Source organism: Lytechinus pictus, unplaced genomic scaffold, assembly GCF_037042905.1.
Source record: "Lytechinus pictus isolate F3 Inbred unplaced genomic scaffold, Lp3.0 scaffold_123, whole genome shotgun sequence".
Classification (NCBI taxonomy): Eukaryota; Metazoa; Echinodermata; class Echinoidea; order Temnopleuroida; family Toxopneustidae; genus Lytechinus; species Lytechinus pictus.
In genome coordinates this window covers 17,013-40,127 of record NW_026974243.1, presented here as the reverse complement: position 1 = coordinate 40,127, position 23,115 = coordinate 17,013, and the positions used below count along the sequence as shown (strand labels likewise).

The window sequence follows — 23,115 nt, the reverse complement described above, 5'->3', positions numbered from 1 at the left end:
TCCCTTCAAATAGCTTGACTTTGATGGAGCAAGAGCCTACGACCATACCATGCTGAATATACCGGTTCTCGTCCGATCACCGAAGTCAAGCAGCATAGGGCTCGGTTAGTACTTGGATGGGAGACCGCCTGGGAATACCGGGTGTTGTAGGCATTTTTTGCTTCATGAAATGCCCCTTTATTCATTTTTACATTTTAAGTCGTTGGTATTTGTTTTCCTTATAGTATCACTTTTGTCTCTTTTTGTTGTCTTTTTCGTCTCCTTCGTCACCCTTTTTAATAGAGCAGGAATAAACTTTTCGCTTGATGTCCGACATTCAAGGCAATGAGGAAAGTCGTTTGTTTGCAAGCACAGGGTCTCCAAGAGACGAGGCGCGCAGTTCAAGGCCTACACCATCATGTGAATTGTTGCGTCACACACAGGTGCGCATCCAAGAAAAAAAACACGACAATATCTCAAAATTCTCGTAGGTAGGCATCCGATGGAAACTGAAACAAACCCAATGAAAGATCGGTGGAATGACTGAAGACATCAAGAAACCAATATTATTACTGACAGGGATTAAATAGATGATGACGTCATAGTATCCCTTCAAATAGCTTGACTTTGATGGAGCAAGAGCCTACGACCATACCATGCTGAATATACCGGTTCTCGTCCGATCACCGAAGTCAAGCAGCATAGGGCTCGGTTAGTACTTGGATGGGAGACCGCCTGGGAATACCGGGTGTTGTAGGCATTTTTTGCTTCATGAAATGCCCCTTTATTCATTTTTACATTTTAAGTCGTTGGTATTTGTTTTCCTTATAGTATCACTTTTGTCTCTTTTTGTTGTCTTTTTCGTCTCCTTCGTCACCCTTTTTAATAGAGCAGGAATAAACTTTTCGCTTGATGTCCGACATTCAAGGCAATGAGGAAAGTCGTTTGTTTGCAAGCACAGGGTCTCCAAGAGACGAGGCGCGCAGTTCAAGGCCTACACCATCATGTGAATTGTTGCGTCACACACAGGTGCGCATCCAAGAAAAAAAACACGACAATATCTCAAAATTCTCGTAGGTAGGCATCCGATGGAAACTGAAACAAACCCAATGAAAGATCGGTGGAATGACTGAAGACATCAAGAAACCAATATTATTACTGACAGGGATTAAATAGATGATGACGTCATAGTATCCCTTCAAATAGCTTGACTTTGATGGAGCAAGAGCCTACGACCATACCATGCTGAATATACCGGTTCTCGTCCGATCACCGAAGTCAAGCAGCATAGGGCTCGGTTAGTACTTGGATGGGAGACCGCCTGGGAATACCGGGTGTTGTAGGCATTTTTTGCTTCATGAAATGCCCCTTTATTCATTTTTACATTTTAAGTCGTTGGTATTTGTTTTCCTTATAGTATCACTTTTGTCTCTTTTTGTTGTCTTTTTCGTCTCCTTCGTCACCCTTTTTAATAGAGCAGGAATAAACTTTTCGCTTGATGTCCGACATTCAAGGCAATGAGGAAAGTCGTTTGTTTGCAAGCACAGGGTCTCCAAGAGACGAGGCGCGCAGTTCAAGGCCTACACCATCATGTGAATTGTTGCGTCACACACAGGTGCGCATCCAAGAAAAAAAACACGACAATATCTCAAAATTCTCGTAGGTAGGCATCCGATGGAAACTGAAACAAACCCAATGAAAGATCGGTGGAATGACTGAAGACATCAAGAAACCAATATTATTACTGACAGGGATTAAATAGATGATGACGTCATAGTATCCCTTCAAATAGCTTGACTTTGATGGAGCAAGAGCCTACGACCATACCATGCTGAATATACCGGTTCTCGTCCGATCACCGAAGTCAAGCAGCATAGGGCTCGGTTAGTACTTGGATGGGAGACCGCCTGGGAATACCGGGTGTTGTAGGCATTTTTTGCTTCATGAAATGCCCCTTTATTCATTTTTACATTTTAAGTCGTTGGTATTTGTTTTCCTTATAGTATCACTTTTGTCTCTTTTTGTTGTCTTTTTCGTCTCCTTCGTCACCCTTTTTAATAGAGCAGGAATAAACTTTTCGCTTGATGTCCGACATTCAAGGCAATGAGGAAAGTCGTTTGTTTGCAAGCACAGGGTCTCCAAGAGACGAGGCGCGCAGTTCAAGGCCTACACCATCATGTGAATTGTTGCGTCACACACAGGTGCGCATCCAAGAAAAAAAACACGACAATATCTCAAAATTCTCGTAGGTAGGCATCCGATGGAAACTGAAACAAACCCAATGAAAGATCGGTGGAATGACTGAAGACATCAAGAAACCAATATTATTACTGACAGGGATTAAATAGATGATGACGTCATAGTATCCCTTCAAATAGCTTGACTTTGATGGAGCAAGAGCCTACGACCATACCATGCTGAATATACCGGTTCTCGTCCGATCACCGAAGTCAAGCAGCATAGGGCTCGGTTAGTACTTGGATGGGAGACCGCCTGGGAATACCGGGTGTTGTAGGCATTTTTTGCTTCATGAAATGCCCCTTTATTCATTTTTACATTTTAAGTCGTTGGTATTTGTTTTCCTTATAGTATCACTTTTGTCTCTTTTTGTTGTCTTTTTCGTCTCCTTCGTCACCCTTTTTAATAGAGCAGGAATAAACTTTTCGCTTGATGTCCGACATTCAAGGCAATGAGGAAAGTCGTTTGTTTGCAAGCACAGGGTCTCCAAGAGACGAGGCGCGCAGTTCAAGGCCTACACCATCATGTGAATTGTTGCGTCACACACAGGTGCGCATCCAAGAAAAAAAACACGACAATATCTCAAAATTCTCGTAGGTAGGCATCCGATGGAAACTGAAACAAACCCAATGAAAGATCGGTGGAATGACTGAAGACATCAAGAAACCAATATTATTACTGACAGGGATTAAATAGATGATGACGTCATAGTATCCCTTCAAATAGCTTGACTTTGATGGAGCAAGAGCCTACGACCATACCATGCTGAATATACCGGTTCTCGTCCGATCACCGAAGTCAAGCAGCATAGGGCTCGGTTAGTACTTGGATGGGAGACCGCCTGGGAATACCGGGTGTTGTAGGCATTTTTTGCTTCATGAAATGCCCCTTTATTCATTTTTACATTTTAAGTCGTTGGTATTTGTTTTCCTTATAGTATCACTTTTGTCTCTTTTTGTTGTCTTTTTCGTCTCCTTCGTCACCCTTTTTAATAGAGCAGGAATAAACTTTTCGCTTGATGTCCGACATTCAAGGCAATGAGGAAAGTCGTTTGTTTGCAAGCACAGGGTCTCCAAGAGACGAGGCGCGCAGTTCAAGGCCTACACCATCATGTGAATTGTTGCGTCACACACAGGTGCGCATCCAAGAAAAAAAACACGACAATATCTCAAAATTCTCGTAGGTAGGCATCCGATGGAAACTGAAACAAACCCAATGAAAGATCGGTGGAATGACTGAAGACATCAAGAAACCAATATTATTACTGACAGGGATTAAATAGATGATGACGTCATAGTATCCCTTCAAATAGCTTGACTTTGATGGAGCAAGAGCCTACGACCATACCATGCTGAATATACCGGTTCTCGTCCGATCACCGAAGTCAAGCAGCATAGGGCTCGGTTAGTACTTGGATGGGAGACCGCCTGGGAATACCGGGTGTTGTAGGCATTTTTTGCTTCATGAAATGCCCCTTTATTCATTTTTACATTTTAACTCGTTGGTATTTGTTTTCCTTATAGTATCACTTTTGTCTCTTTTTGTTGTCTTTTTCGTCTCCTTCGTCACCCTTTTTAATAGAGCAGGAATAAACTTTTCGCTTGATGTCCGACATTCAAGGCAATGAGGAAAGTCGTTTGTTTGCAAGCACAGGGTCTCCAAGAGACGAGGCGCGCAGTTCAAGGCCTACACCATCATGTGAATTGTTGCGTCACACACAGGTGCGCATCCAAGAAAAAAAACACGACAATATCTCAAAATTCTCGTAGGTAGGCATCCGATGGAAACTGAAACAAACCCAATGAAAGATCGGTGGAATGACTGAAGACATCAAGAAACCAATATTATTACTGACAGGGATTAAATAGATGATGACGTCATAGTATCCCTTCAAATAGCTTGACTTTGATGGAGCAAGAGCCTACGACCATACCATGCTGAATATACCGGTTCTCGTCCGATCACCGAAGTCAAGCAGCATAGGGCTCGGTTAGTACTTGGATGGGAGACCGCCTGGGAATACCGGGTGTTGTAGGCATTTTTTGCTTCATGAAATGCCCCTTTATTCATTTTTACATTTTAAGTCGTTGGTATTTGTTTTCCTTATAGTATCACTTTTGTCTCTTTTTGTTGTCTTTTTCGTCTCCTTCGTCACCCTTTTTAATAGAGCAGGAATAAACTTTTCGCTTGATGTCCGACATTCAAGGCAATGAGGAAAGTCGTTTGTTTGCAAGCACAGGGTCTCCAAGAGACGAGGCGCGCAGTTCAAGGCCTACACCATCATGTGAATTGTTGCGTCACACACAGGTGCGCATCCAAGAAAAAAAACACGACAATATCTCAAAATTCTCGTAGGTAGGCATCCGATGGAAACTGAAACAAACCCAATGAAAGATCGGTGGAATGACTGAAGACATCAAGAAACCAATATTATTACTGACAGGGATTAAATAGATGATGACGTCATAGTATCCCTTCAAATAGCTTGACTTTGATGGAGCAAGAGCCTACGACCATACCATGCTGAATATACCGGTTCTCGTCCGATCACCGAAGTCAAGCAGCATAGGGCTCGGTTAGTACTTGGATGGGAGACCGCCTGGGAATACCGGGTGTTGTAGGCATTTTTTGCTTCATGAAATGCCCCTTTATTCATTTTTACATTTTAACTCGTTGGTATTTGTTTTCCTTATAGTATCACTTTTGTCTCTTTTTGTTGTCTTTTTCGTCTCCTTCGTCACCCTTTTTAATAGAGCAGGAATAAACTTTTCGCTTGATGTCCGACATTCAAGGCAATGAGGAAAGTCGTTTGTTTGCAAGCACAGGGTCTCCAAGAGACGAGGCGCGCAGTTCAAGGCCTACACCATCATGTGAATTGTTGCGTCACACACAGGTGCGCATCCAAGAAAAAAAACACGACAATATCTCAAAATTCTCGTAGGTAGGCATCCGATGGAAACTGAAACAAACCCAATGAAAGATCGGTGGAATGACTGAAGACATCAAGAAACCAATATTATTACTGACAGGGATTAAATAGATGATGACGTCATAGTATCCCTTCAAATAGCTTGACTTTGATGGAGCAAGAGCCTACGACCATACCATGCTGAATATACCGGTTCTCGTCCGATCACCGAAGTCAAGCAGCATAGGGCTCGGTTAGTACTTGGATGGGAGACCGCCTGGGAATACCGGGTGTTGTAGGCATTTTTTGCTTCATGAAATGCCCCTTTATTCATTTTTACATTTTAAGTCGTTGGTATTTGTTTTCCTTATAGTATCACTTTTGTCTCTTTTTGTTGTCTTTTTCGTCTCCTTCGTCACCCTTTTTAATAGAGCAGGAATAAACTTTTCGCTTGATGTCCGACATTCAAGGCAATGAGGAAAGTCGTTTGTTTGCAAGCACAGGGTCTCCAAGAGACGAGGCGCGCAGTTCAAGGCCTACACCATCATGTGAATTGTTGCGTCACACACAGGTGCGCATCCAAGAAAAAAAACACGACAATATCTCAAAATTCTCGTAGGTAGGCATCCGATGGAAACTGAAACAAACCCAATGAAAGATCGGTGGAATGACTGAAGACATCAAGAAACCAATATTATTACTGACAGGGATTAAATAGATGATGACGTCATAGTATCCCTTCAAATAGCTTGACTTTGATGGAGCAAGAGCCTACGACCATACCATGCTGAATATACCGGTTCTCGTCCGATCACCGAAGTCAAGCAGCATAGGGCTCGGTTAGTACTTGGATGGGAGACCGCCTGGGAATACCGGGTGTTGTAGGCATTTTTTGCTTCATGAAATGCCCCTTTATTCATTTTTACATTTTAAGTCGTTGGTATTTGTTTTCCTTATAGTATCACTTTTGTCTCTTTTTGTTGTCTTTTTCGTCTCCTTCGTCACCCTTTTTAATAGAGCAGGAATAAACTTTTCGCTTGATGTCCGACATTCAAGGCAATGAGGAAAGTCGTTTGTTTGCAAGCACAGGGTCTCCAAGAGACGAGGCGCGCAGTTCAAGGCCTACACCATCATGTGAATTGTTGCGTCACACACAGGTGCGCATCCAAGAAAAAAAACACGACAATATCTCAAAATTCTCGTAGGTAGGCATCCGATGGAAACTGAAACAAACCCAATGAAAGATCGGTGGAATGACTGAAGACATCAAGAAACCAATATTATTACTGACAGGGATTAAATAGATGATGACGTCATAGTATCCCTTCAAATAGCTTGACTTTGATGGAGCAAGAGCCTACGACCATACCATGCTGAATATACCGGTTCTCGTCCGATCACCGAAGTCAAGCAGCATAGGGCTCGGTTAGTACTTGGATGGGAGACCGCCTGGGAATACCGGGTGTTGTAGGCATTTTTTGCTTCATGAAATGCCCCTTTATTCATTTTTACATTTTAAGTCGTTGGTATTTGTTTTCCTTATAGTATCACTTTTGTCTCTTTTTGTTGTCTTTTTCGTCTCCTTCGTCACCCTTTTTAATAGAGCAGGAATAAACTTTTCGCTTGATGTCCGACATTCAAGGCAATGAGGAAAGTCGTTTGTTTGCAAGCACAGGGTCTCCAAGAGACGAGGCGCGCAGTTCAAGGCCTACACCATCATGTGAATTGTTGCGTCACACACAGGTGCGCATCCAAGAAAAAAAACACGACAATATCTCAAAATTCTCGTAGGTAGGCATCCGATGGAAACTGAAACAAACCCAATGAAAGATCGGTGGAATGACTGAAGACATCAAGAAACCAATATTATTACTGACAGGGATTAAATAGATGATGACGTCATAGTATCCCTTCAAATAGCTTGACTTTGATGGAGCAAGAGCCTACGACCATACCATGCTGAATATACCGGTTCTCGTCCGATCACCGAAGTCAAGCAGCATAGGGCTCGGTTAGTACTTGGATGGGAGACCGCCTGGGAATACCGGGTGTTGTAGGCATTTTTTGCTTCATGAAATGCCCCTTTATTCATTTTTACATTTTAAGTCGTTGGTATTTGTTTTCCTTATAGTATCACTTTTGTCTCTTTTTGTTGTCTTTTTCGTCTCCTTCGTCACCCTTTTTAATAGAGCAGGAATAAACTTTTCGCTTGATGTCCGACATTCAAGGCAATGAGGAAAGTCGTTTGTTTGCAAGCACAGGGTCTCCAAGAGACGAGGCGCGCAGTTCAAGGCCTACACCATCATGTGAATTGTTGCGTCACACACAGGTGCGCATCCAAGAAAAAAAACACGACAATATCTCAAAATTCTCGTAGGTAGGCATCCGATGGAAACTGAAACAAACCCAATGAAAGATCGGTGGAATGACTGAAGACATCAAGAAACCAATATTATTACTGACAGGGATTAAATAGATGATGACGTCATAGTATCCCTTCAAATAGCTTGACTTTGATGGAGCAAGAGCCTACGACCATACCATGCTGAATATACCGGTTCTCGTCCGATCACCGAAGTCAAGCAGCATAGGGCTCGGTTAGTACTTGGATGGGAGACCGCCTGGGAATACCGGGTGTTGTAGGCATTTTTTGCTTCATGAAATGCCCCTTTATTCATTTTTACATTTTAAGTCGTTGGTATTTGTTTTCCTTATAGTATCACTTTTGTCTCTTTTTGTTGTCTTTTTCGTCTCCTTCGTCACCCTTTTTAATAGAGCAGGAATAAACTTTTCGCTTGATGTCCGACATTCAAGGCAATGAGGAAAGTCGTTTGTTTGCAAGCACAGGGTCTCCAAGAGACGAGGCGCGCAGTTCAAGGCCTACACCATCATGTGAATTGTTGCGTCACACACAGGTGCGCATCCAAGAAAAAAAACACGACAATATCTCAAAATTCTCGTAGGTAGGCATCCGATGGAAACTGAAACAAACCCAATGAAAGATCGGTGGAATGACTGAAGACATCAAGAAACCAATATTATTACTGACAGGGATTAAATAGATGATGACGTCATAGTATCCCTTCAAATAGCTTGACTTTGATGGAGCAAGAGCCTACGACCATACCATGCTGAATATACCGGTTCTCGTCCGATCACCGAAGTCAAGCAGCATAGGGCTCGGTTAGTACTTGGATGGGAGACCGCCTGGGAATACCGGGTGTTGTAGGCATTTTTTGCTTCATGAAATGCCCCTTTATTCATTTTTACATTTTAAGTCGTTGGTATTTGTTTTCCTTATAGTATCACTTTTGTCTCTTTTTGTTGTCTTTTTCGTCTCCTTCGTCACCCTTTTTAATAGAGCAGGAATAAACTTTTCGCTTGATGTCCGACATTCAAGGCAATGAGGAAAGTCGTTTGTTTGCAAGCACAGGGTCTCCAAGAGACGAGGCGCGCAGTTCAAGGCCTACACCATCATGTGAATTGTTGCGTCACACACAGGTGCGCATCCAAGAAAAAAAACACGACAATATCTCAAAATTCTCGTAGGTAGGCATCCGATGGAAACTGAAACAAACCCAATGAAAGATCGGTGGAATGACTGAAGACATCAAGAAACCAATATTATTACTGACAGGGATTAAATAGATGATGACGTCATAGTATCCCTTCAAATAGCTTGACTTTGATGGAGCAAGAGCCTACGACCATACCATGCTGAATATACCGGTTCTCGTCCGATCACCGAAGTCAAGCAGCATAGGGCTCGGTTAGTACTTGGATGGGAGACCGCCTGGGAATACCGGGTGTTGTAGGCATTTTTTGCTTCATGAAATGCCCCTTTATTCATTTTTACATTTTAAGTCGTTGGTATTTGTTTTCCTTATAGTATCACTTTTGTCTCTTTTTGTTGTCTTTTTCGTCTCCTTCGTCACCCTTTTTAATAGAGCAGGAATAAACTTTTCGCTTGATGTCCGACATTCAAGGCAATGAGGAAAGTCGTTTGTTTGCAAGCACAGGGTCTCCAAGAGACGAGGCGCGCAGTTCAAGGCCTACACCATCATGTGAATTGTTGCGTCACACACAGGTGCGCATCCAAGAAAAAAAACACGACAATATCTCAAAATTCTCGTAGGTAGGCATCCGATGGAAACTGAAACAAACCCAATGAAAGATCGGTGGAATGACTGAAGACATCAAGAAACCAATATTATTACTGACAGGGATTAAATAGATGATGACGTCATAGTATCCCTTCAAATAGCTTGACTTTGATGGAGCAAGAGCCTACGACCATACCATGCTGAATATACCGGTTCTCGTCCGATCACCGAAGTCAAGCAGCATAGGGCTCGGTTAGTACTTGGATGGGAGACCGCCTGGGAATACCGGGTGTTGTAGGCATTTTTTGCTTCATGAAATGCCCCTTTATTCATTTTTACATTTTAAGTCGTTGGTATTTGTTTTCCTTATAGTATCACTTTTGTCTCTTTTTGTTGTCTTTTTCGTCTCCTTCGTCACCCTTTTTAATAGAGCAGGAATAAACTTTTCGCTTGATGTCCGACATTCAAGGCAATGAGGAAAGTCGTTTGTTTGCAAGCACAGGGTCTCCAAGAGACGAGGCGCGCAGTTCAAGGCCTACACCATCATGTGAATTGTTGCGTCACACACAGGTGCGCATCCAAGAAAAAAAACACGACAATATCTCAAAATTCTCGTAGGTAGGCATCCGATGGAAACTGAAACAAACCCAATGAAAGATCGGTGGAATGACTGAAGACATCAAGAAACCAATATTATTACTGACAGGGATTAAATAGATGATGACGTCATAGTATCCCTTCAAATAGCTTGACTTTGATGGAGCAAGAGCCTACGACCATACCATGCTGAATATACCGGTTCTCGTCCGATCACCGAAGTCAAGCAGCATAGGGCTCGGTTAGTACTTGGATGGGAGACCGCCTGGGAATACCGGGTGTTGTAGGCATTTTTTGCTTCATGAAATGCCCCTTTATTCATTTTTACATTTTAAGTCGTTGGTATTTGTTTTCCTTATAGTATCACTTTTGTCTCTTTTTGTTGTCTTTTTCGTCTCCTTCGTCACCCTTTTTAATAGAGCAGGAATAAACTTTTCGCTTGATGTCCGACATTCAAGGCAATGAGGAAAGTCGTTTGTTTGCAAGCACAGGGTCTCCAAGAGACGAGGCGCGCAGTTCAAGGCCTACACCATCATGTGAATTGTTGCGTCACACACAGGTGCGCATCCAAGAAAAAAAACACGACAATATCTCAAAATTCTCGTAGGTAGGCATCCGATGGAAACTGAAACAAACCCAATGAAAGATCGGTGGAATGACTGAAGACATCAAGAAACCAATATTATTACTGACAGGGATTAAATAGATGATGACGTCATAGTATCCCTTCAAATAGCTTGACTTTGATGGAGCAAGAGCCTACGACCATACCATGCTGAATATACCGGTTCTCGTCCGATCACCGAAGTCAAGCAGCATAGGGCTCGGTTAGTACTTGGATGGGAGACCGCCTGGGAATACCGGGTGTTGTAGGCATTTTTTGCTTCATGAAATGCCCCTTTATTCATTTTTACATTTTAAGTCGTTGGTATTTGTTTTCCTTATAGTATCACTTTTGTCTCTTTTTGTTGTCTTTTTCGTCTCCTTCGTCACCCTTTTTAATAGAGCAGGAATAAACTTTTCGCTTGATGTCCGACATTCAAGGCAATGAGGAAAGTCGTTTGTTTGCAAGCACAGGGTCTCCAAGAGACGAGGCGCGCAGTTCAAGGCCTACACCATCATGTGAATTGTTGCGTCACACACAGGTGCGCATCCAAGAAAAAAAACACGACAATATCTCAAAATTCTCGTAGGTAGGCATCCGATGGAAACTGAAACAAACCCAATGAAAGATCGGTGGAATGACTGAAGACATCAAGAAACCAATATTATTACTGACAGGGATTAAATAGATGATGACGTCATAGTATCCCTTCAAATAGCTTGACTTTGATGGAGCAAGAGCCTACGACCATACCATGCTGAATATACCGGTTCTCGTCCGATCACCGAAGTCAAGCAGCATAGGGCTCGGTTAGTACTTGGATGGGAGACCGCCTGGGAATACCGGGTGTTGTAGGCATTTTTTGCTTCATGAAATGCCCCTTTATTCATTTTTACATTTTAAGTCGTTGGTATTTGTTTTCCTTATAGTATCACTTTTGTCTCTTTTTGTTGTCTTTTTCGTCTCCTTCGTCACCCTTTTTAATAGAGCAGGAATAAACTTTTCGCTTGATGTCCGACATTCAAGGCAATGAGGAAAGTCGTTTGTTTGCAAGCACAGGGTCTCCAAGAGACGAGGCGCGCAGTTCAAGGCCTACACCATCATGTGAATTGTTGCGTCACACACAGGTGCGCATCCAAGAAAAAAAACACGACAATATCTCAAAATTCTCGTAGGTAGGCATCCGATGGAAACTGAAACAAACCCAATGAAAGATCGGTGGAATGACTGAAGACATCAAGAAACCAATATTATTACTGACAGGGATTAAATAGATGATGACGTCATAGTATCCCTTCAAATAGCTTGACTTTGATGGAGCAAGAGCCTACGACCATACCATGCTGAATATACCGGTTCTCGTCCGATCACCGAAGTCAAGCAGCATAGGGCTCGGTTAGTACTTGGATGGGAGACCGCCTGGGAATACCGGGTGTTGTAGGCATTTTTTGCTTCATGAAATGCCCCTTTATTCATTTTTACATTTTAAGTCGTTGGTATTTGTTTTCCTTATAGTATCACTTTTGTCTCTTTTTGTTGTCTTTTTCGTCTCCTTCGTCACCCTTTTTAATAGAGCAGGAATAAACTTTTCGCTTGATGTCCGACATTCAAGGCAATGAGGAAAGTCGTTTGTTTGCAAGCACAGGGTCTCCAAGAGACGAGGCGCGCAGTTCAAGGCCTACACCATCATGTGAATTGTTGCGTCACACACAGGTGCGCATCCAAGAAAAAAAACACGACAATATCTCAAAATTCTCGTAGGTAGGCATCCGATGGAAACTGAAACAAACCCAATGAAAGATCGGTGGAATGACTGAAGACATCAAGAAACCAATATTATTACTGACAGGGATTAAATAGATGATGACGTCATAGTATCCCTTCAAATAGCTTGACTTTGATGGAGCAAGAGCCTACGACCATACCATGCTGAATATACCGGTTCTCGTCCGATCACCGAAGTCAAGCAGCATAGGGCTCGGTTAGTACTTGGATGGGAGACCGCCTGGGAATACCGGGTGTTGTAGGCATTTTTTGCTTCATGAAATGCCCCTTTATTCATTTTTACATTTTAAGTCGTTGGTATTTGTTTTCCTTATAGTATCACTTTTGTCTCTTTTTGTTGTCTTTTTCGTCTCCTTCGTCACCCTTTTTAATAGAGCAGGAATAAACTTTTCGCTTGATGTCCGACATTCAAGGCAATGAGGAAAGTCGTTTGTTTGCAAGCACAGGGTCTCCAAGAGACGAGGCGCGCAGTTCAAGGCCTACACCATCATGTGAATTGTTGCGTCACACACAGGTGCGCATCCAAGAAAAAAAACACGACAATATCTCAAAATTCTCGTAGGTAGGCATCCGATGGAAACTGAAACAAACCCAATGAAAGATCGGTGGAATGACTGAAGACATCAAGAAACCAATATTATTACTGACAGGGATTAAATAGATGATGACGTCATAGTATCCCTTCAAATAGCTTGACTTTGATGGAGCAAGAGCCTACGACCATACCATGCTGAATATACCGGTTCTCGTCCGATCACCGAAGTCAAGCAGCATAGGGCTCGGTTAGTACTTGGATGGGAGACCGCCTGGGAATACCGGGTGTTGTAGGCATTTTTTGCTTCATGAAATGCCCCTTTATTCATTTTTACATTTTAAGTCGTTGGTATTTGTTTTCCTTATAGTATCACTTTTGTCTCTTTTTGTTGTCTTTTTCGTCTCCTTCGTCACCCTTTTTAATAGAGCAGGAATAAACTTTTCGCTTGATGTCCGACATTCAAGGCAATGAGGAAAGTCGTTTGTTTGCAAGCACAGGGTCTCCAAGAGACGAGGCGCGCAGTTCAAGGCCTACACCATCATGTGAATTGTTGCGTCACACACAGGTGCGCATCCAAGAAAAAAAACACGACAATATCTCAAAATTCTCGTAGGTAGGCATCCGATGGAAACTGAAACAAACCCAATGAAAGATCGGTGGAATGACTGAAGACATCAAGAAACCAATATTATTACTGACAGGGATTAAATAGATGATGACGTCATAGTATCCCTTCAAATAGCTTGACTTTGATGGAGCAAGAGCCTACGACCATACCATGCTGAATATACCGGTTCTCGTCCGATCACCGAAGTCAAGCAGCATAGGGCTCGGTTAGTACTTGGATGGGAGACCGCCTGGGAATACCGGGTGTTGTAGGCATTTTTTGCTTCATGAAATGCCCCTTTATTCATTTTTACATTTTAAGTCGTTGGTATTTGTTTTCCTTATAGTATCACTTTTGTCTCTTTTTGTTGTCTTTTTCGTCTCCTTCGTCACCCTTTTTAATAGAGCAGGAATAAACTTTTCGCTTGATGTCCGACATTCAAGGCAATGAGGAAAGTCGTTTGTTTGCAAGCACAGGGTCTCCAAGAGACGAGGCGCGCAGTTCAAGGCCTACACCATCATGTGAATTGTTGCGTCACACACAGGTGCGCATCCAAGAAAAAAAACACGACAATATCTCAAAATTCTCGTAGGTAGGCATCCGATGGAAACTGAAACAAACCCAATGAAAGATCGGTGGAATGACTGAAGACATCAAGAAACCAATATTATTACTGACAGGGATTAAATAGATGATGACGTCATAGTATCCCTTCAAATAGCTTGACTTTGATGGAGCAAGAGCCTACGACCATACCATGCTGAATATACCGGTTCTCGTCCGATCACCGAAGTCAAGCAGCATAGGGCTCGGTTAGTACTTGGATGGGAGACCGCCTGGGAATACCGGGTGTTGTAGGCATTTTTTGCTTCATGAAATGCCCCTTTATTCATTTTTACATTTTAAGTCGTTGGTATTTGTTTTCCTTATAGTATCACTTTTGTCTCTTTTTGTTGTCTTTTTCGTCTCCTTCGTCACCCTTTTTAATAGAGCAGGAATAAACTTTTCGCTTGATGTCCGACATTCAAGGCAATGAGGAAAGTCGTTTGTTTGCAAGCACAGGGTCTCCAAGAGACGAGGCGCGCAGTTCAAGGCCTACACCATCATGTGAATTGTTGCGTCACACACAGGTGCGCATCCAAGAAAAAAAACACGACAATATCTCAAAATTCTCGTAGGTAGGCATCCGATGGAAACTGAAACAAACCCAATGAAAGATCGGTGGAATGACTGAAGACATCAAGAAACCAATATTATTACTGACAGGGATTAAATAGATGATGACGTCATAGTATCCCTTCAAATAGCTTGACTTTGATGGAGCAAGAGCCTACGACCATACCATGCTGAATATACCGGTTCTCGTCCGATCACCGAAGTCAAGCAGCATAGGGCTCGGTTAGTACTTGGATGGGAGACCGCCTGGGAATACCGGGTGTTGTAGGCATTTTTTGCTTCATGAAATGCCCCTTTATTCATTTTTACATTTTAAGTCGTTGGTATTTGTTTTCCTTATAGTATCACTTTTGTCTCTTTTTGTTGTCTTTTTCGTCTCCTTCGTCACCCTTTTTAATAGAGCAGGAATAAACTTTTCGCTTGATGTCCGACATTCAAGGCAATGAGGAAAGTCGTTTGTTTGCAAGCACAGGGTCTCCAAGAGACGAGGCGCGCAGTTCAAGGCCTACACCATCATGTGAATTGTTGCGTCACACACAGGTGCGCATCCAAGAAAAAAAACACGACAATATCTCAAAATTCTCGTAGGTAGGCATCCGATGGAAACTGAAACAAACCCAATGAAAGATCGGTGGAATGACTGAAGACATCAAGAAACCAATATTATTACTGACAGGGATTAAATAGATGATGACGTCATAGTATCCCTTCAAATAGCTTGACTTTGATGGAGCAAGAGCCTACGACCATACCATGCTGAATATACCGGTTCTCGTCCGATCACCGAAGTCAAGCAGCATAGGGCTCGGTTAGTACTTGGATGGGAGACCGCCTGGGAATACCGGGTGTTGTAGGCATTTTTTGCTTCATGAAATGCCCCTTTATTCATTTTTACATTTTAAGTCGTTGGTATTTGTTTTCCTTATAGTATCACTTTTGTCTCTTTTTGTTGTCTTTTTCGTCTCCTTCGTCACCCTTTTTAATAGAGCAGGAATAAACTTTTCGCTTGATGTCCGACATTCAAGGCAATGAGGAAAGTCGTTTGTTTGCAAGCACAGGGTCTCCAAGAGACGAGGCGCGCAGTTCAAGGCCTACACCATCATGTGAATTGTTGCGTCACACACAGGTGCGCATCCAAGAAAAAAAACACGACAATATCTCAAAATTCTCGTAGGTAGGCATCCGATGGAAACTGAAACAAACCCAATGAAAGATCGGTGGAATGACTGAAGACATCAAGAAACCAATATTATTACTGACAGGGATTAAATAGATGATGACGTCATAGTATCCCTTCAAATAGCTTGACTTTGATGGAGCAAGAGCCTACGACCATACCATGCTGAATATACCGGTTCTCGTCCGATCACCGAAGTCAAGCAGCATAGGGCTCGGTTAGTACTTGGATGGGAGACCGCCTGGGAATACCGGGTGTTGTAGGCATTTTTTGCTTCATGAAATGCCCCTTTATTCATTTTTACATTTTAAGTCGTTGGTATTTGTTTTCCTTATAGTATCACTTTTGTCTCTTTTTGTTGTCTTTTTCGTCTCCTTCGTCACCCTTTTTAATAGAGCAGGAATAAACTTTTCGCTTGATGTCCGACATTCAAGGCAATGAGGAAAGTCGTTTGTTTGCAAGCACAGGGTCTCCAAGAGACGAGGCGCGCAGTTCAAGGCCTACACCATCATGTGAATTGTTGCGTCACACACAGGTGCGCATCCAAGAAAAAAAACACGACAATATCTCAAAATTCTCGTAGGTAGGCATCCGATGGAAACTGAAACAAACCCAATGAAAGATCGGTGGAATGACTGAAGACATCAAGAAACCAATATTATTACTGACAGGGATTAAATAGATGATGACGTCATAGTATCCCTTCAAATAGCTTGACTTTGATGGAGCAAGAGCCTACGACCATACCATGCTGAATATACCGGTTCTCGTCCGATCACCGAAGTCAAGCAGCATAGGGCTCGGTTAGTACTTGGATGGGAGACCGCCTGGGAATACCGGGTGTTGTAGGCATTTTTTGCTTCATGAAATGCCCCTTTATTCATTTTTACATTTTAACTCGTTGGTATTTGTTTTCCTTATAGTATCACTTTTGTCTCTTTTTGTTGTCTTTTTCGTCTCCTTCGTCACCCTTTTTAATAGAGCAGGAATAAACTTTTCGCTTGATGTCCGACATTCAAGGCAATGAGGAAAGTCGTTTGTTTGCAAGCACAGGGTCTCCAAGAGACGAGGCGCGCAGTTCAAGGCCTACACCATCATGTGAATTGTTGCGTCACACACAGGTGCGCATCCAAGAAAAAAAACACGACAATATCTCAAAATTCTCGTAGGTAGGCATCCGATGGAAACTGAAACAAACCCAATGAAAGATCGGTGGAATGACTGAAGACATCAAGAAACCAATATTATTACTGACAGGGATTAAATAGATGATGACGTCATAGTATCCCTTCAAATAGCTTGACTTTGATGGAGCAAGAGCCTACGACCATACCATGCTGAATATACCGGTTCTCGTCCGATCACCGAAGTCAAGCAGCATAGGGCTCGGTTAGTACTTGGATGGGAGACCGCCTGGGAATACCGGGTGTTGTAGGCATTTTTTGCTTCATGAAATGCCCCTTTATTCATTTTTACATTTTAAGTCGTTGGTATTTGTTTTCCTTATAGTATCACTTTTGTCTCTTTTTGTTGTCTTTTTCGTCTCCTTCGTCACCCTTTTTAATAGAGCAGGAATAAACTTTTCGCTTGATGTCCGACATTCAAGGCAATGAGGAAAGTCGTTTGTTTGCAAGCACAGGGTCTCCAAGAGACGAGGCGCGCAGTTCAAGGCCTACACCATCATGTGAATTGTTGCGTCACACACAGGTGCGCATCCAAGAAAAAAAACACGACAATATCTCAAAATTCTCGTAGGTAGGCATCCGATGGAAACTGAAACAAACCCAATGAAAGATCGGTGGAATGACTGAAGACATCAAGAAACCAATATTATTACTGACAGGGATTAAATAGATGATGACGTCATAGTATCCCTTCAAATAGCTTGACTTTGATGGAGCAAGAGCCTACGACCATACCATGCTGAATATACCGGTTCTCGTCCGATCACCGAAGTCAAGCAGCATAGGGCTCGGTTAGTACTTGGATGGGAGACCGCCTGGGAATACCGGGTGTTGTAGGCATTTTTTGCTTCATGAAATGCCCCTTTATTCATTTTTAAATTTTAAGTCGTTGGTATTTGTTTTCCTTATAGTATCACTTTTGTCTCTTTTTGTTGTCTTTTTCGTCTCCTTCGTCACCCTTTTTAATAGAGCAGGAATAAACTTTTCGCTTGATGTCCGACATTCAAGGCAATGAGGAAAGTCGTTTGTTTGCAAGCACAGGGTCTCCAAGAGACGAGGCGCGCAGTTCAAGGCCTACACCATCATGTGAATTGTTGCGTCACACACAGGTGCGCATCCAAGAAAAAAAACACGACAATATCTCAAAATTCTCGTAGGTAGGCATCCGATGGAAACTGAAACAAACCCAATGAAAGATCGGTGGAATGACTGAAGACATCAAGAAACCAATATTATTACTGACAGGGATTAAATAGATGATGACGTCATAGTATCCCTTCAAATAGCTTGACTTTGATGGAGCAAGAGCCTACGACCATACCATGCTGAATATACCGGTTCTCGTCCGATCACCGAAGTCAAGCAGCATAGGGCTCGGTTAGTACTTGGATGGGAGACCGCCTGGGAATACCGGGTGTTGTAGGCATTTTTTGCTTCATGAAATGCCCCTTTATTCATTTTTACATTTTAAGTCGTTGGTATTTGTTTTCCTTATAGTATCACTTTTGTCTCTTTTTGTTGTCTTTTTCGTCTCCTTCGTCACCCTTTTTAATAGAGCAGGAATAAACTTTTCGCTTGATGTCCGACATTCAAGGCAATGAGGAAAGTCGTTTGTTTGCAAGCACAGGGTCTCCAAGAGACGAGGCGCGCAGTTCAAGGCCTACACCATCATGTGAATTGTTGCGTCACACACAGGTGCGCATCCAAGAAAAAAAACACGACAATATCTCAAAATTCTCGTAGGTAGGCATCCGATGGAAACTGAAACAAACCCAATGAAAGATCGGTGGAATGACTGAAGACATCAAGAAACCAATATTATTACTGACAGGGATTAAATAGATGATGACGTCATAGTATCCCTTCAAATAGCTTGACTTTGATGGAGCAAGAGCCTACGACCATACCATGCTGAATATACCGGTTCTCGTCCGATCACCGAAGTCAAGCAGCATAGGGCTCGGTTAGTACTTGGATGGGAGACCGCCTGGGAATACCGGGTGTTGTAGGCATTTTTTGCTTCATGAAATGCCCCTTTATTCATTTTTACATTTTAAGTCGTTGGTATTTGTTTTCCTTATAGTATCACTTTTGTCTCTTTTTGTTGTCTTTTTCGTCTCCTTCGTCACCCTTTTTAATAGAGCAGGAATAAACTTTTCGCTTGATGTCCGACATTCAAGGCAATGAGGAAAGTCGTTTGTTTGCAAGCACAGGGTCTCCAAGAGACGAGGCGCGCAGTTCAAGGCCTACACCATCATGTGAATTGTTGCGTCACACACAGGTGCGCATCCAAGAAAAAAAACACGACAATATCTCAAAATTCTCGTAGGTAGGCATCCGATGGAAACTGAAACAAACCCAATGAAAGATCGGTGGAATGACTGAAGACATCAAGAAACCAATATTATTACTGACAGGGATTAAATAGATGATGACGTCATAGTATCCCTTCAAATAGCTTGACTTTGATGGAGCAAGAGCCTACGACCATACCATGCTGAATATACCGGTTCTCGTCCGATCACCGAAGTCAAGCAGCATAGGGCTCGGTTAGTACTTGGATGGGAGACCGCCTGGGAATACCGGGTGTTGTAGGCATTTTTTGCTTCATGAAATGCCCCTTTATTCATTTTTACATTTTAAGTCGTTGGTATTTGTTTTCCTTATAGTATCACTTTTGTCTCTTTTTGTTGTCTTTTTCGTCTCCTTCGTCACCCTTTTTAATAGAGCAGGAATAAACTTTTCGCTTGATGTCCGACATTCAAGGCAATGAGGAAAGTCGTTTGTTTGCAAGCACAGGGTCTCCAAGAGACGAGGCGCGCAGTTCAAGGCCTACACCATCATGTGAATTGTTGCGTCACACACAGGTGCGCATCCAAGAAAAAAAACACGACAATATCTCAAAATTCTCGTAGGTAGGCATCCGATGGAAACTGAAACAAACCCAATGAAAGATCGGTGGAATGACTGAAGACATCAAGAAACCAATATTATTACTGACAGGGATTAAATAGATGATGACGTCATAGTATCCCTTCAAATAGCTTGACTTTGATGGAGCAAGAGCCTACGACCATACCATGCTGAATATACCGGTTCTCGTCCGATCACCGAAGTCAAGCAGCATAGGGCTCGGTTAGTACTTGGATGGGAGACCGCCTGGGAATACCGGGTGTTGTAGGCATTTTTTGCTTCATGAAATGCCCCTTTATTCATTTTTACATTTTAAGTCGTTGGTATTTGTTTTCCTTATAGTATCACTTTTGTCTCTTTTTGTTGTCTTTTTCGTCTCCTTCGTCACCCTTTTTAATAGAGCAGGAATAAACTTTTCGCTTGATGTCCGACATTCAAGGCAATGAGGAAAGTCGTTTGTTTGCAAGCACAGGGTCTCCAAGAGACGAGGCGCGCAGTTCAAGGCCTACACCATCATGTGAATTGTTGCGTCACACACAGGTGCGCATCCAAGAAAAAAAACACGACAATATCTCAAAATTCTCGTAGGTAGGCATCCGATGGAAACTGAAACAAACCCAATGAAAGATCGGTGGAATGACTGAAGACATCAAGAAACCAATATTATTACTGACAGGGATTAAATAGATGATGACGTCATAGTATCCCTTCAAATAGCTTGACTTTGATGGAGCAAGAGCCTACGACCATACCATGCTGAATATACCGGTTCTCGTCCGATCACCGAAGTCAAGCAGCATAGGGCTCGGTTAGTACTTGGATGGGAGACCGCCTGGGAATACCGGGTGTTGTAGGCATTTTTTGCTTCATGAAATGCCCCTTTATTCATTTTTACATTTTAAGTCGTTGGTATTTGTTTTCCTTATAGTATCACTTTTGTCTCTTTTTGTTGTCTTTTTCGTCTCCTTCGTCACCCTTTTTAATAGAGCAGGAATAAACTTTTCGCTTGATGTCCGACATTCAAGGCAATGAGGAAAGTCGTTTGTTTGCAAGCACAGGGTCTCCAAGAGACGAGGCGCGCAGTTCAAGGCCTACACCATCATGTGAATTGTTGCGTCACACACAGGTGCGCATCCAAGAAAAAAAACACGACAATATCTCAAAATTCTCGTAGGTAGGCATCCGATGGAAACTGAAACAAACCCAATGAAAGATCGGTGGAATGACTGAAGACATCAAGAAACCAATATTATTACTGACAGGGATTAAATAGATGATGACGTCATAGTATCCCTTCAAATAGCTTGACTTTGATGGAGCAAGAGCCTACGACCATACCATGCTGAATATACCGGTTCTCGTCCGATCACCGAAGTCAAGCAGCATAGGGCTCGGTTAGTACTTGGATGGGAGACCGCCTGGGAATACCGGGTGTTGTAGGCATTTTTTGCTTCATGAAATGCCCCTTTATTCATTTTTACATTTTAAGTCGTTGGTATTTGTTTTCCTTATAGTATCACTTTTGTCTCTTTTTGTTGTCTTTTTCGTCTCCTTCGTCACCCTTTTTAATAGAGCAGGAATAAACTTTTCGCTTGATGTCCGACATTCAAGGCAATGAGGAAAGTCGTTTGTTTGCAAGCACAGGGTCTCCAAGAGACGAGGCGCGCAGTTCAAGGCCTACACCATCATGTGAATTGTTGCGTCACACACAGGTGCGCATCCAAGAAAAAAAACACGACAATATCTCAAAATTCTCGTAGGTAGGCATCCGATGGAAACTGAAACAAACCCAATGAAAGATCGGTGGAATGACTGAAGACATCAAGAAACCAATATTATTACTGACAGGGATTAAATAGATGATGACGTCATAGTATCCCTTCAAATAGCTTGACTTTGATGGAGCAAGAGCCTACGACCATACCATGCTGAATATACCGGTTCTCGTCCGATCACCGAAGTCAAGCAGCATAGGGCTCGGTTAGTACTTGGATGGGAGACCGCCTGGGAATACCGGGTGTTGTAGGCATTTTTTGCTTCATGAAATGCCCCTTTATTCATTTTTACATTTTAAGTCGTTGGTATTTGTTTTCCTTATAGTATCACTTTTGTCTCTTTTTGTTGTCTTTTTCGTCTCCTTCGTCACCCTTTTTAATAGAGCAGGAATAAACTTTTCGCTTGATGTCCGACATTCAAGGCAATGAGGAAAGTCGTTTGTTTGCAAGCACAGGGTCTCCAAGAGACGAGGCGCGCAGTTCAAGGCCTACACCATCATGTGAATTGTTGCGTCACACACAGGTGCGCATCCAAGAAAAAAAACACGACAATATCTCAAAATTCTCGTAGGTAGGCATCCGATGGAAACTGAAACAAACCCAATGAAAGATCGGTGGAATGACTGAAGACATCAAGAAACCAATATTATTACTGACAGGGATTAAATAGATGATGACGTCATAGTATCCCTTCAAATAGCTTGACTTTGATGGAGCAAGAGCCTACGACCATACCATGCTGAATATACCGGTTCTCGTCCGATCACCGAAGTCAAGCAGCATAGGGCTCGGTTAGTACTTGGATGGGAGACCGCCTGGGAATACCGGGTGTTGTAGGCATTTTTTGCTTCATGAAATGCCCCTTTATTCATTTTTACATTTTAAGTCGTTGGTATTTGTTTTCCTTATAGTATCACTTTTGTCTCTTTTTGTTGTCTTTTTCGTCTCCTTCGTCACCCTTTTTAATAGAGCAGGAATAAACTTTTCGCTTGATGTCCGACATTCAAGGCAATGAGGAAAGTCGTTTGTTTGCAAGCACAGGGTCTCCAAGAGACGAGGCGCGCAGTTCAAGGCCTACACCATCATGTGAATTGTTGCGTCACACACAGGTGCGCATCCAAGAAAAAAAACACGACAATATCTCAAAATTCTCGTAGGTAGGCATCCGATGGAAACTGAAACAAACCCAATGAAAGATCGGTGGAATGACTGAAGACATCAAGAAACCAATATTATTACTGACAGGGATTAAATAGATGATGACGTCATAGTATCCCTTCAAATAGCTTGACTTTGATGGAGCAAGAGCCTACGACCATACCATGCTGAATATACCGGTTCTCGTCCGATCACCGAAGTCAAGCAGCATAGGGCTCGGTTAGTACTTGGATGGGAGACCGCCTGGGAATACCGGGTGTTGTAGGCATTTTTTGCTTCATGAAATGCCCCTTTATTCATTTTTACATTTTAAGTCGTTGGTATTTGTTTTCCTTATAGTATCACTTTTGTCTCTTTTTGTTGTCTTTTTCGTCTC

At 42.5% G+C, this 23,115-nt stretch overlaps 40 non-coding genes across 40 annotated transcripts; all 40 read left to right on the top strand.

Annotated features, from left to right (window-relative positions):
- The first annotated feature begins 34 nt into the window (after window positions 1-34).
- On the top strand, window positions 35-153 carry LOC135158786 (5S ribosomal RNA). Its single transcript, XR_010297546.1, has one exon. It is a non-coding gene; the product is annotated as a 5S ribosomal RNA (ribosomal RNA).
- A 467-nt stretch (window positions 154-620) lies between these two features.
- LOC135158785 (5S ribosomal RNA) lies at window positions 621-739 on the top strand. The gene has a single exon (XR_010297545.1). It is a non-coding gene; the product is annotated as a 5S ribosomal RNA (ribosomal RNA).
- A 467-nt stretch (window positions 740-1,206) lies between these two features.
- Window positions 1,207-1,325, top strand: LOC135158784 (5S ribosomal RNA). Its single transcript, XR_010297544.1, has one exon. It is a non-coding gene; the product is annotated as a 5S ribosomal RNA (ribosomal RNA).
- A 467-nt stretch (window positions 1,326-1,792) lies between these two features.
- On the top strand, window positions 1,793-1,911 carry LOC135158783 (5S ribosomal RNA). Its single transcript, XR_010297543.1, has one exon. It is a non-coding gene; the product is annotated as a 5S ribosomal RNA (ribosomal RNA).
- A 467-nt stretch (window positions 1,912-2,378) lies between these two features.
- Window positions 2,379-2,497, top strand: LOC135158781 (5S ribosomal RNA). The gene has a single exon (XR_010297541.1). It is a non-coding gene; the product is annotated as a 5S ribosomal RNA (ribosomal RNA).
- Window positions 2,498-2,964: 467 nt separating this feature from the next.
- LOC135158780 (5S ribosomal RNA) lies at window positions 2,965-3,083 on the top strand. The gene has a single exon (XR_010297540.1). It is a non-coding gene; the product is annotated as a 5S ribosomal RNA (ribosomal RNA).
- Window positions 3,084-3,550: 467 nt separating this feature from the next.
- LOC135158779 (5S ribosomal RNA) lies at window positions 3,551-3,669 on the top strand. The gene has a single exon (XR_010297539.1). It is a non-coding gene; the product is annotated as a 5S ribosomal RNA (ribosomal RNA).
- Window positions 3,670-4,136: 467 nt separating this feature from the next.
- Window positions 4,137-4,255, top strand: LOC135158778 (5S ribosomal RNA). Its single transcript, XR_010297538.1, has one exon. It is a non-coding gene; the product is annotated as a 5S ribosomal RNA (ribosomal RNA).
- Window positions 4,256-4,722: 467 nt separating this feature from the next.
- Window positions 4,723-4,841, top strand: LOC135158777 (5S ribosomal RNA). Its single transcript, XR_010297537.1, has one exon. It is a non-coding gene; the product is annotated as a 5S ribosomal RNA (ribosomal RNA).
- Window positions 4,842-5,308: 467 nt separating this feature from the next.
- Window positions 5,309-5,427, top strand: LOC135158776 (5S ribosomal RNA). Its single transcript, XR_010297536.1, has one exon. It is a non-coding gene; the product is annotated as a 5S ribosomal RNA (ribosomal RNA).
- Window positions 5,428-5,894: 467 nt separating this feature from the next.
- On the top strand, window positions 5,895-6,013 carry LOC135158775 (5S ribosomal RNA). Its single transcript, XR_010297535.1, has one exon. It is a non-coding gene; the product is annotated as a 5S ribosomal RNA (ribosomal RNA).
- A 467-nt stretch (window positions 6,014-6,480) lies between these two features.
- On the top strand, window positions 6,481-6,599 carry LOC135158774 (5S ribosomal RNA). The gene has a single exon (XR_010297534.1). It is a non-coding gene; the product is annotated as a 5S ribosomal RNA (ribosomal RNA).
- A 467-nt stretch (window positions 6,600-7,066) lies between these two features.
- Window positions 7,067-7,185, top strand: LOC135158773 (5S ribosomal RNA). Its single transcript, XR_010297533.1, has one exon. It is a non-coding gene; the product is annotated as a 5S ribosomal RNA (ribosomal RNA).
- Window positions 7,186-7,652: 467 nt separating this feature from the next.
- On the top strand, window positions 7,653-7,771 carry LOC135158772 (5S ribosomal RNA). The gene has a single exon (XR_010297532.1). It is a non-coding gene; the product is annotated as a 5S ribosomal RNA (ribosomal RNA).
- A 467-nt stretch (window positions 7,772-8,238) lies between these two features.
- LOC135158770 (5S ribosomal RNA) lies at window positions 8,239-8,357 on the top strand. The gene has a single exon (XR_010297530.1). It is a non-coding gene; the product is annotated as a 5S ribosomal RNA (ribosomal RNA).
- A 467-nt stretch (window positions 8,358-8,824) lies between these two features.
- LOC135158769 (5S ribosomal RNA) lies at window positions 8,825-8,943 on the top strand. Its single transcript, XR_010297529.1, has one exon. It is a non-coding gene; the product is annotated as a 5S ribosomal RNA (ribosomal RNA).
- A 467-nt stretch (window positions 8,944-9,410) lies between these two features.
- Window positions 9,411-9,529, top strand: LOC135158768 (5S ribosomal RNA). Its single transcript, XR_010297528.1, has one exon. It is a non-coding gene; the product is annotated as a 5S ribosomal RNA (ribosomal RNA).
- Window positions 9,530-9,996: 467 nt separating this feature from the next.
- Window positions 9,997-10,115, top strand: LOC135158767 (5S ribosomal RNA). The gene has a single exon (XR_010297527.1). It is a non-coding gene; the product is annotated as a 5S ribosomal RNA (ribosomal RNA).
- A 467-nt stretch (window positions 10,116-10,582) lies between these two features.
- Window positions 10,583-10,701, top strand: LOC135158766 (5S ribosomal RNA). The gene has a single exon (XR_010297526.1). It is a non-coding gene; the product is annotated as a 5S ribosomal RNA (ribosomal RNA).
- A 467-nt stretch (window positions 10,702-11,168) lies between these two features.
- On the top strand, window positions 11,169-11,287 carry LOC135158872 (5S ribosomal RNA). The gene has a single exon (XR_010297633.1). It is a non-coding gene; the product is annotated as a 5S ribosomal RNA (ribosomal RNA).
- Window positions 11,288-11,754: 467 nt separating this feature from the next.
- LOC135158871 (5S ribosomal RNA) lies at window positions 11,755-11,873 on the top strand. Its single transcript, XR_010297632.1, has one exon. It is a non-coding gene; the product is annotated as a 5S ribosomal RNA (ribosomal RNA).
- A 467-nt stretch (window positions 11,874-12,340) lies between these two features.
- LOC135158870 (5S ribosomal RNA) lies at window positions 12,341-12,459 on the top strand. Its single transcript, XR_010297631.1, has one exon. It is a non-coding gene; the product is annotated as a 5S ribosomal RNA (ribosomal RNA).
- A 467-nt stretch (window positions 12,460-12,926) lies between these two features.
- On the top strand, window positions 12,927-13,045 carry LOC135158869 (5S ribosomal RNA). The gene has a single exon (XR_010297630.1). It is a non-coding gene; the product is annotated as a 5S ribosomal RNA (ribosomal RNA).
- A 467-nt stretch (window positions 13,046-13,512) lies between these two features.
- LOC135158868 (5S ribosomal RNA) lies at window positions 13,513-13,631 on the top strand. The gene has a single exon (XR_010297629.1). It is a non-coding gene; the product is annotated as a 5S ribosomal RNA (ribosomal RNA).
- Window positions 13,632-14,098: 467 nt separating this feature from the next.
- Window positions 14,099-14,217, top strand: LOC135158866 (5S ribosomal RNA). The gene has a single exon (XR_010297627.1). It is a non-coding gene; the product is annotated as a 5S ribosomal RNA (ribosomal RNA).
- A 467-nt stretch (window positions 14,218-14,684) lies between these two features.
- LOC135158865 (5S ribosomal RNA) lies at window positions 14,685-14,803 on the top strand. Its single transcript, XR_010297626.1, has one exon. It is a non-coding gene; the product is annotated as a 5S ribosomal RNA (ribosomal RNA).
- A 467-nt stretch (window positions 14,804-15,270) lies between these two features.
- On the top strand, window positions 15,271-15,389 carry LOC135158864 (5S ribosomal RNA). The gene has a single exon (XR_010297625.1). It is a non-coding gene; the product is annotated as a 5S ribosomal RNA (ribosomal RNA).
- A 467-nt stretch (window positions 15,390-15,856) lies between these two features.
- Window positions 15,857-15,975, top strand: LOC135158863 (5S ribosomal RNA). Its single transcript, XR_010297624.1, has one exon. It is a non-coding gene; the product is annotated as a 5S ribosomal RNA (ribosomal RNA).
- A 467-nt stretch (window positions 15,976-16,442) lies between these two features.
- On the top strand, window positions 16,443-16,561 carry LOC135158862 (5S ribosomal RNA). The gene has a single exon (XR_010297623.1). It is a non-coding gene; the product is annotated as a 5S ribosomal RNA (ribosomal RNA).
- A 467-nt stretch (window positions 16,562-17,028) lies between these two features.
- LOC135158861 (5S ribosomal RNA) lies at window positions 17,029-17,147 on the top strand. Its single transcript, XR_010297622.1, has one exon. It is a non-coding gene; the product is annotated as a 5S ribosomal RNA (ribosomal RNA).
- Window positions 17,148-17,614: 467 nt separating this feature from the next.
- Window positions 17,615-17,733, top strand: LOC135158860 (5S ribosomal RNA). The gene has a single exon (XR_010297621.1). It is a non-coding gene; the product is annotated as a 5S ribosomal RNA (ribosomal RNA).
- A 467-nt stretch (window positions 17,734-18,200) lies between these two features.
- LOC135158859 (5S ribosomal RNA) lies at window positions 18,201-18,319 on the top strand. The gene has a single exon (XR_010297620.1). It is a non-coding gene; the product is annotated as a 5S ribosomal RNA (ribosomal RNA).
- Window positions 18,320-18,786: 467 nt separating this feature from the next.
- Window positions 18,787-18,905, top strand: LOC135158858 (5S ribosomal RNA). Its single transcript, XR_010297619.1, has one exon. It is a non-coding gene; the product is annotated as a 5S ribosomal RNA (ribosomal RNA).
- A 467-nt stretch (window positions 18,906-19,372) lies between these two features.
- Window positions 19,373-19,491, top strand: LOC135158857 (5S ribosomal RNA). The gene has a single exon (XR_010297618.1). It is a non-coding gene; the product is annotated as a 5S ribosomal RNA (ribosomal RNA).
- Window positions 19,492-19,958: 467 nt separating this feature from the next.
- LOC135158855 (5S ribosomal RNA) lies at window positions 19,959-20,077 on the top strand. Its single transcript, XR_010297616.1, has one exon. It is a non-coding gene; the product is annotated as a 5S ribosomal RNA (ribosomal RNA).
- Window positions 20,078-20,544: 467 nt separating this feature from the next.
- On the top strand, window positions 20,545-20,663 carry LOC135158854 (5S ribosomal RNA). The gene has a single exon (XR_010297615.1). It is a non-coding gene; the product is annotated as a 5S ribosomal RNA (ribosomal RNA).
- Window positions 20,664-21,130: 467 nt separating this feature from the next.
- On the top strand, window positions 21,131-21,249 carry LOC135158853 (5S ribosomal RNA). The gene has a single exon (XR_010297614.1). It is a non-coding gene; the product is annotated as a 5S ribosomal RNA (ribosomal RNA).
- Window positions 21,250-21,716: 467 nt separating this feature from the next.
- On the top strand, window positions 21,717-21,835 carry LOC135158852 (5S ribosomal RNA). The gene has a single exon (XR_010297613.1). It is a non-coding gene; the product is annotated as a 5S ribosomal RNA (ribosomal RNA).
- A 467-nt stretch (window positions 21,836-22,302) lies between these two features.
- On the top strand, window positions 22,303-22,421 carry LOC135158851 (5S ribosomal RNA). Its single transcript, XR_010297612.1, has one exon. It is a non-coding gene; the product is annotated as a 5S ribosomal RNA (ribosomal RNA).
- A 467-nt stretch (window positions 22,422-22,888) lies between these two features.
- Window positions 22,889-23,007, top strand: LOC135158850 (5S ribosomal RNA). Its single transcript, XR_010297611.1, has one exon. It is a non-coding gene; the product is annotated as a 5S ribosomal RNA (ribosomal RNA).
- Window positions 23,008-23,115: the final 108 nt, after the last annotated feature.